Genomic DNA, 8416 nt, shown 5'->3' with positions numbered 1-8416 from the left:
GGTTTGTTGCTTTGTGTTGGCTTATCTTTCCTGTCAACCTCAGCGACTCTCACGTGATATAAACCCGAATGGGGGTTTGGTTGGTGGGAGGGGGGGCTAACTTTCCTTTGGTCCCAGTCTGCACCCAAGACTGAAGTATTTTTGCTTTTATACATTTAAGTCCAAACTTAAGACATCTTTTCAGAACGACCCTGTCCTGACCCTGAGCGTGCATAATTATGTAATTTACTTTGCGAACGAGTGAATATCTGGTTTCAGAAGTGATTGTGTTTGTTATGTGCGAATATGGGTGAGTGGTTGTTGTCAGTGTATTATTTATGTAAAGCGCTCCCTGCAAATCTTTGTAAAGGAACTGTGTAAATCCACATTATCAACATCACTGTGCCGCGACAGGTGTCTGTAACGGTTAGCCGCAAGGCAGGAAGCAGATTGGAAGATCAGATTACATTAAACTTACCCATACTTTATACCTCTATCTACCCCTTCATCTACTTTTAAACGTGCATCGAAAGAAAACTACACTCACTCCCTCTCTCCCTCTCTTTCCTTCCCAAAGAAGAAGAGAGCATGCAAAAACACATGAGTCATGCGTCACTCACTCTTTCTCTCTCTCACACACACATACACACATACATAGACATGCGCATACTCTTATTCACGCTCGCAGACATACAGACGGAGTGGAATAAGATAAAGTACAGCAGGCACGGATAAGCCACGTTCAAAAGATGGAAAGGTTGAAAAGTAGAGCAAGGGGGCAATAAAGATAGCAAGCCACTCGAAGGGAGGTTTCTCAGCCAGGTTGTTGACACACAGTCAGTAGACATTAAGAGAGAAGAGATTTACAGCAGCAGCAATAAACCTCATGATGACGAGCGTTGTGCAAGGGACCTACTTGCTCAGGACCTCACCACTCCTCGCGCCAACGTTTGGCTCTCTCCTGAGCTCCATCTTGACTTTTATTTTCTTTCATTTATGTAAAGTCGGTGAGTTTTGTGACATGCTCTTTGAACTCAGCGAAAGAGACTTACTTACTGGCACGATCATGCCACTGATTTTTATTATATGTCAAGACCCCGATGTAAATAAAGTATGCTTGGAGAATGGGACAATCCTTGGAGTAATTAGACTGCTATTAGAGTAAATGGATTAGTTTTTTGCGACTAATCAGACAAGTCTTAGTAATTAGATAATCCTTGTAGTAAGTCTAATTAAAAATCGCACACATTCGTAGAGGAGTTAAATAATTATTGCGTTCATCTTCTCTCGCTCTTCACAGAGTTCAGTGACCAGGGTTAGGTCGTGTAAATGTTTTAAATTTTTTTTTTAATTCATAAATCTCCGTAAATCGTGAAATTTATTAGCAGTTTTATGTACGGAGAAGGGATTTGGACTTTCATACGATTTATTTCAGGACTACACCAACGATGGTTTGTCAAGTACAGGGATACAAGCCACAAGTGTCCCTGACATCAACGTTCTACCACCACCACCACCACCACCGCAGGACGCTTCATCTTCCGTTGTCAAGCTGGACTTCTTGAGGTTGCGTTACCCGACGGTGATTAACTTTGCACCGAGACACAACAAAGCAGCGGAGCGTGGTCGCCACGGAAGAGCGACTGGGTCAGTGATGCCAAGGTCCTCGCGCGTCTTCAAGCGAGACAATCCAATTGATGGCGGCAGGTGGCGGGGGCGGGAGGACGGGAGGCAGCAGCCAGACTCTTCACACCGGCCAGAGCATGCGCGGTGCGCCGGAAGTCGCTGCTACTGGTGTCTAAACACAGCAACACAAAAACTCGGAAGCTGTGCGAAGGAGAATCTGTGTGTTACAAAGTAAGGACAGAGCAAGCACACAGAAATTAGGCAGACTGAGCAAATATTCCTCCACAGTCGGTTAAGAAGGGTTAGAAAGAGAGTTTTGTTGGTTTTTGCTTTTGTTGTTGTTGTTTTGTAAAAATAATGAGTTTAAACCAATAAAAGAATTGTTTTCACTTAAACGTCTTAAAGACCCTCTCACCCATTCTTGACTGGATAAAGATTAATGCAAAGTGCTATCAATATCTCCAAACCTGAACTACATGTACTACCCTCCTTCCATTGTCTGGATACACAGAAACAAACAAAAACATACACAGTAAACAGCTTATGGTTCCAGTTCTGTCCACTCGTTGTTACCTTGACAACGTGGTCTTAGCAATGATCAGTCCTGACTTCTTTCTGTGTGCAGTGATGTTGATATTTCTAGAGAACGGGTTGGGGTGGGTTAGATATTCACCCAGTCATTAAAAACGAAAATAACATCCCACAGACCTTTTATTCCAATTTGTTATAACGGGAGTTATTTTTAATTACTACACTCATGTAGGCAGGGACACATATAGAGCAGGAGATAATGTTTGTAGTCCAATGGGTGCAGGATATGTTGATTGGATTCACAGACTGAAAATGATCTCTCGAGGAGAATATCATGTTTGGAGCAACGGTGTGCAGGTGGAGAGTAGTATGACACCTTGGAGTTTTGTGACTGCACTCAATGAGAAATGTGAGAGGTTTAACATAGGGTGGTCTATCACGATATAAAGTTTAAATAGTCTAGCAGACAGGCAGACCGAGAAAGAGAGAGAAAAAAAGGAGGGAAAAACTCAGTAGTTGCTATTTGACGCTGATTGTTGTAATTATACTAATTTTAGTTATTTATTAAATAAATTGCTGGATTCCTTTTTTTTAATAACAATTGTCGCCGTCTTGAAAATAAGTTTGCAAAATTTGATTTACCCCTCTACTTTTCTTCTCTTTCTTCCTCCCTCCTCACCCTCTTTTTTTCATTCACACTCTACCTCTTGTCTCTCCTATCCTCTGGTTATCTTATCTCTCTTTTTCCTCGTTTCCTCTCTCGTCTTTTCTCTCGTGTAACGACATCGCTCGCACAAGCGACTTTCACATCTGGTCGGGATACGAACCTCTCGCTCCACACCTTCCTCCACTCCAAAAGATCTCGTGACAGCCTCGTACAGATGTCCTGGCAGACACTAGAAATGCTTCTTTGATTCTTAAAGACCTACCCGAGTGGTGACACATATCAGCTCAAAACACGCCTTTTATTGTACTTACTAATGTCTCGAACATGAACTCGCAAGTATAAACATGGATCTCGATAAACTAAATATAGACAGTTTCTATCATTTGTTCTAATCTCAACCTGGACGCGAAGCCGTGTGACGTCACGGTTGAAAGGTCACAGGTGAGCACAGCGACTCTGTTGACACACGCTGCACAGAAAATATCGAATCTTGAGCGTGCAGGCCCAATAAAAACACATTTGCTGTTGCTAATCGAGGAGGAACGAGTTCCTGTTGTCTAAAATGTTTAAACACTTTGAGGACAGCGGGTCATCCTCCAATGTAAAGGGAAGACTTCATCGTCCTGACATTTACGTCTGTGGAGTAGGAACAACAGTGCATTGACCCTGACGGTTATAATATAATATTCTGTGCAAAAACAAAGGATTTTTCTATGTACTGTTGATAGGGTCTTGTGTAGTTGTGCCTATTGTACAGATAAATGCATGTTCTTGTCCACCATCGCTGCTATTACAGCTACACTCAGTAAGTAACCTGTAACCCTGATATGTTGTGTACCTCACCCAGTTATTTATAGGCAAAGAAGAGGAAAAACAGGATCTTTCATGTAAATATATAAAACTATAAATGTTTTATATTGCAAATCCAGCGCAAACATATGAATGTTTGACTGTTGTAGCTAGGTGTAAAAGATGGGAAAGCTGTAAAAGAAATAACAAATGTTTTAGCGTAAGTATGAAAAAAATGAAAGAAATGGGTTCTGAATGGGTCTACAAAAACTGTATTAGTGATACAAACTCAAATACAGTGTTGTTATTTTTAGGAATACAAGCACTATCCAGAAAATGCGTACAGATATGTGAGCCATGTGACATCATAGAAACCACAGGACTAGCAATGATGACCTGATGAAAAATACCCCATGATGACCACTTCCATGGTTGTATAAATTATTTCCAGCCACCAATATTTACAGATGTTGCCGATGTTGGGTTCAACATATATACACTTTGTGGAATAACAATATACACTCTCAGTGTGGGAATAACAATAATATCTAAGACATATGGCTAGACACAATGAAAAGATGGAAAAATCTAGACATGTAGATAAGCAGATCCCCTTCTCCCCACCCCAAGAACACTCCACATACACACACGAACACACACACACATACAGAAAGAGGGAGAGAAAAAGAGAAGAGAAATTTGTTTGAACTCATTCGTTGTGACTGTTGACTCCGTGAGTTTACTCACTGTGTGAAAGCTCTGCTCTGCTCAGCCTCACCGAGTCTCTCAATCAATGCGGTGAAGAGCGGTGTCATCTGTCATGTCTCCCAGACAGGGAAAAGCTGTTGGCAACGATCTGGGCAGTGTCAAGACGGTCGACATGTCAGTCGATGCCGCTCGTGTCGTGGCGCGTGTGGCGCACGTTTGATCTCTCGAGCGCAATGAACTCGGCGGCCATACCCACCTGTCTGGCGGCACTTTCATACGTAACGGTCATAGCTACCTGTCCTTCCAAGTCTCCATCGTCACGCCTGGGACCCGGTGCTGCTAATGGGTCAGCGGAAAACAGCTCCAACCTCTTCATTGAAAATCGCTCGGGTTCGCTTCTTCTTTAAGAGGTTTCCATTTTTTTTTTCTTTTTTTTTTTTTTCTGTCATTGATTTGCTTGACTTTTTTCCTGAAGACAAAGAAATTTTAACCTTAGTGATAAAAACTGTTAATAACGGTTTTGTTTTTGAAATGCTTAAAGATATTACTTCGCGCTGTATCCGCCCATGTAATAAATGAAAACATCTATCAAACCGACGAAAGGGCAGTGGCGGCGTTTCCATGGCACCAACACAAAGGAACACCGGCCGCTAAAATATTAGCAGATGTGGAACCGGGGATTTCAATTGGCTGGAGTGAGAGGCGAAGTGGAGAGAGTGAGTCACTGACATATTTATGTGTCCACTACTCACACTGCTGCCTTCTGCGTGTTTCGAGGACTTGTCGAGCTTCCGCCACGAGAAACCCAGAGGACAGGGCAACGGCTACTGGGCGCATGCGCCGTGCCCCATGACCCCTACCCTTCGTCGTCAGGCCAACGCGACTCGCCTATCAGCATCGTAGTCTCGGCGAACTCACACACTAAGGACGTTGGTCGCGGCGCGCGCTGGACAGCTGTGTTGTGAGGTAAGCGTGTTTGAATATGACAGTTCAAAGACAACTTCTTCAAAGATAAAACCCGCGTGTGACTGACTGACTGACTGACTGTCCCACTGATAAATGTAAATTTGTGGTTTCTCATTTCTCCTAATCGGAGAAATATGACAAATGTGTGACCAAGTATGCAAAAGATTTTTAGATGACGAGTATTATATAAAAGCTTTGTCAAACTATGTCTATATTCGTCTTTTTAGGCACGTATGAAAATTTTTCGTGCTGACGCTGTCTTTCTATAATTTCCGACAGACCATAATGTTATAAGACCACACATCTGTTTTATTTATTTTTAAATTACAATTTCGTTGTCAGATGGCGATAGTGAACATGCAAGTTCCATCCTTAAAATACCGAACATACTCAGCTTTGTACAATATCTACCTGAGTTGGTGCTTAAATTGGCGCAAAGTAATATGTCGAGACCTGTCAATAGATATTTATGGCGAACTGTAAATCTTTTCCGTTATCTGATATTTTGGGGTTTGTTTAAACCACCTGGAAACCACACAACACGTGTTTTATGACTGGTCTAGAATCAAACAGGAAGGTTCTCGAGTTTTCGCAGGCTTCAGGATAGTTTCCTAGATGGAGACCTAGAGTGACTAGCAGTCTACTCCAGAGGTATTCAGTCACGTGACCTGACTTTATCTCAGGGTGGAGTGCACCCAACACACCAGTCACTCAGTCAGCGAGTGCTACTTTTATTTTTAGTATGAAGGTTTAGTTTTCTTGATGTCACTTCAAGATAATTCGTCTGTAATCTTTTATCTTTCCCGTGTCAAATAATTCTTAAACAAACAGTTAATATTATAGTTATTCTGCGCTGACCCACCTGGCTTGATGAAGGTGTTTGTGGAGGAGCCAGCCACCTCGTCAAATTTTTTTCTTGTTTTGAAAGAGTTTTTTAATTCTCAATTGATAGTTTTGTTCGTGACCGATTGACCCCTCTCCTGCCTTTCATCTTGCACTACATGTACGGCTACATTGATAAATAAAACGGAGTGAGGAGGTTTGGAGGGAAGGGAGACATAAATAGCAATGAATACAGTTCCTTTTCCTCTGTTTTTTGTCCTCCACATGTAAGTAGATGTCTTCTGTCAGTATGAATGCAGGTACAAGTGGGTGTTTAAAGTGTTTCATGTCGCCTTTTTATTCAAAGGCGCGCTCCTGTCGACCAGCTTTAATGATAGAGAACAAGGCGCTGAGTTGTTTACACTCAAAATTTAGGGTTTTACAAGAACCGTTTGCTTCAAATCGTGACTAAACAGCACTAAACAGGTTCACAGGGGCCGCCATGTTAGTTGATTCTACCCTTCAGTGGTCTTCGTGCAGTTGCCAAACCCCTGACATCGAGGGTATGGACGATTTATTTCATACCAGATCACAGTGATGGTAAGTTCAGAAAACTGAAGAAAAATGGCATGATAGGAGAAGATGGCAATGGAGTTTCCGTTTGACAACTTCATGCACACGAAGAATATTTGTTTTCATCATCATCTGAAAAGCCTCGCAGGCAAACTGTGAGATCAAGGGTAAGATACAACCAAGACAACATTGTTGTCCTCCTTTCCGCAAACTGCCAACTAAGGTCTGTTTGGTTTCCTTGACGAAGGAGTACACGACAATAGCGACTTTTGTGAACCATCCTGAAGGTGTGTGTGTAATTTTTTTTAAGTTAACGATTCTGTTGGCAACCAAATTTGTAAATGGAAATATTTCAGAAGGTGAGTGACTATCTAATGATTTGACCCTGACTAATTTCTTGCCATTCTCTTAAATAAAAAAAATTTTCTGTATCATACACATTCCATTTCGTTCCTGACAATTTCGGGAATCAATAGAGAAGATGGGAAGACATGAGAGCAAATAAAACAATTATTCATTATTAGGAAGATTTTTTGATGGATTTTTTTTAGGAGTGGGGGTAGCAAACACATAATGTATAATAATATATCCCTTGATTTGTAACATTGTCTACAAACTCCGATTTTTTTTTTTTTTTTTTTACAAGTAAAATTTCACACCAAGAAAGTAGATTCTCTCTTTCTCATCCCTCCCTCTCTCTCTCTTTTGTGATAAAGAGCTGAAAAAAAAAGACTTGAAAAGTCGGAAGACTATTTCTACATTTTTCATAAAATTAATGCACTTAGCAGTAATTGAAAACGAACACTTAAACAGATCATTCAACAAATAAATATTTAAACTAATTCATTACCTTTGTTCATCCTGGCCCAAGCCAAAACAAAAGGCGCTGACAACAAAGACTTTTTGTTCGTGTCTTGAAGCTGTCACGTGATTGTCGGCACACCCCAGCGCTCGAATTATTGTCGAAACACAGAACAGATGATGTGTATTTAATTTACAGATCCCAGTGTTCTAGAAACAAAAGGGGGATATAGATAGTTGCCCGAACTGAGATGGATTGATACCCGAGTAACACATCAAGTTTCCTCCAGTCAACCCAGCTGGCGGGTATGGCGGGTATGGGGTACCCTGACTGAGAAATGTGAGGTCTAACACCTCAGTCCCCCAATGATCTGAAAGGTTAGTGGACGACCTTTACTCTAGAAACAAAAGACTGTACGATATGTGGTACAGTCCTTTTTTTTTTTTTTTTTGAGAAGCTCTGGCATAAAGGATGGTTTACATTACAGTCAAACAATTCTTATTTCATCGCTTAGTCCTACTAGCGCAAAAACAAATAATAAAATATATCGACAGTCCACAGTAATACACTGAAAAACAGATACATACAGAACATAAGAACATGTAATTTTATTTAGAGTTGATACAGATATTAAATATTCTTGATGATGAATGCAACTCAAAATAAAACTGACAGGAGAGAGATTAATCAACATACAATCAAAGAGGAGTAGTGTTGTTTTGCGAATGGTCTGGTCCCGGTGGCCAAAGTGAATGATACATTGTGATTTTATTTAATTACCGCGGCTCTACCTTCTCTTAAAATAAATGTCTCCTGGCTCTCCGTGAATGGTGGAGGGTGAATTCACAGTAAGACTGTGTCCACAGCAAATGTCTCTCATGATGTTTCCACATAATTATGTCCATTGTATGCTACCAGCGACAGTCGTTGATGATACTTTAATTTGTGTTGTT

Source organism: Pomacea canaliculata, linkage group LG1 (genome assembly GCF_003073045.1).
Source record: "Pomacea canaliculata isolate SZHN2017 linkage group LG1, ASM307304v1, whole genome shotgun sequence".
In the NCBI taxonomy this organism is placed as follows: Eukaryota; Metazoa; Mollusca; class Gastropoda; order Architaenioglossa; family Ampullariidae; genus Pomacea; species Pomacea canaliculata.
This window is presented reverse-complemented; position numbering follows the sequence as displayed.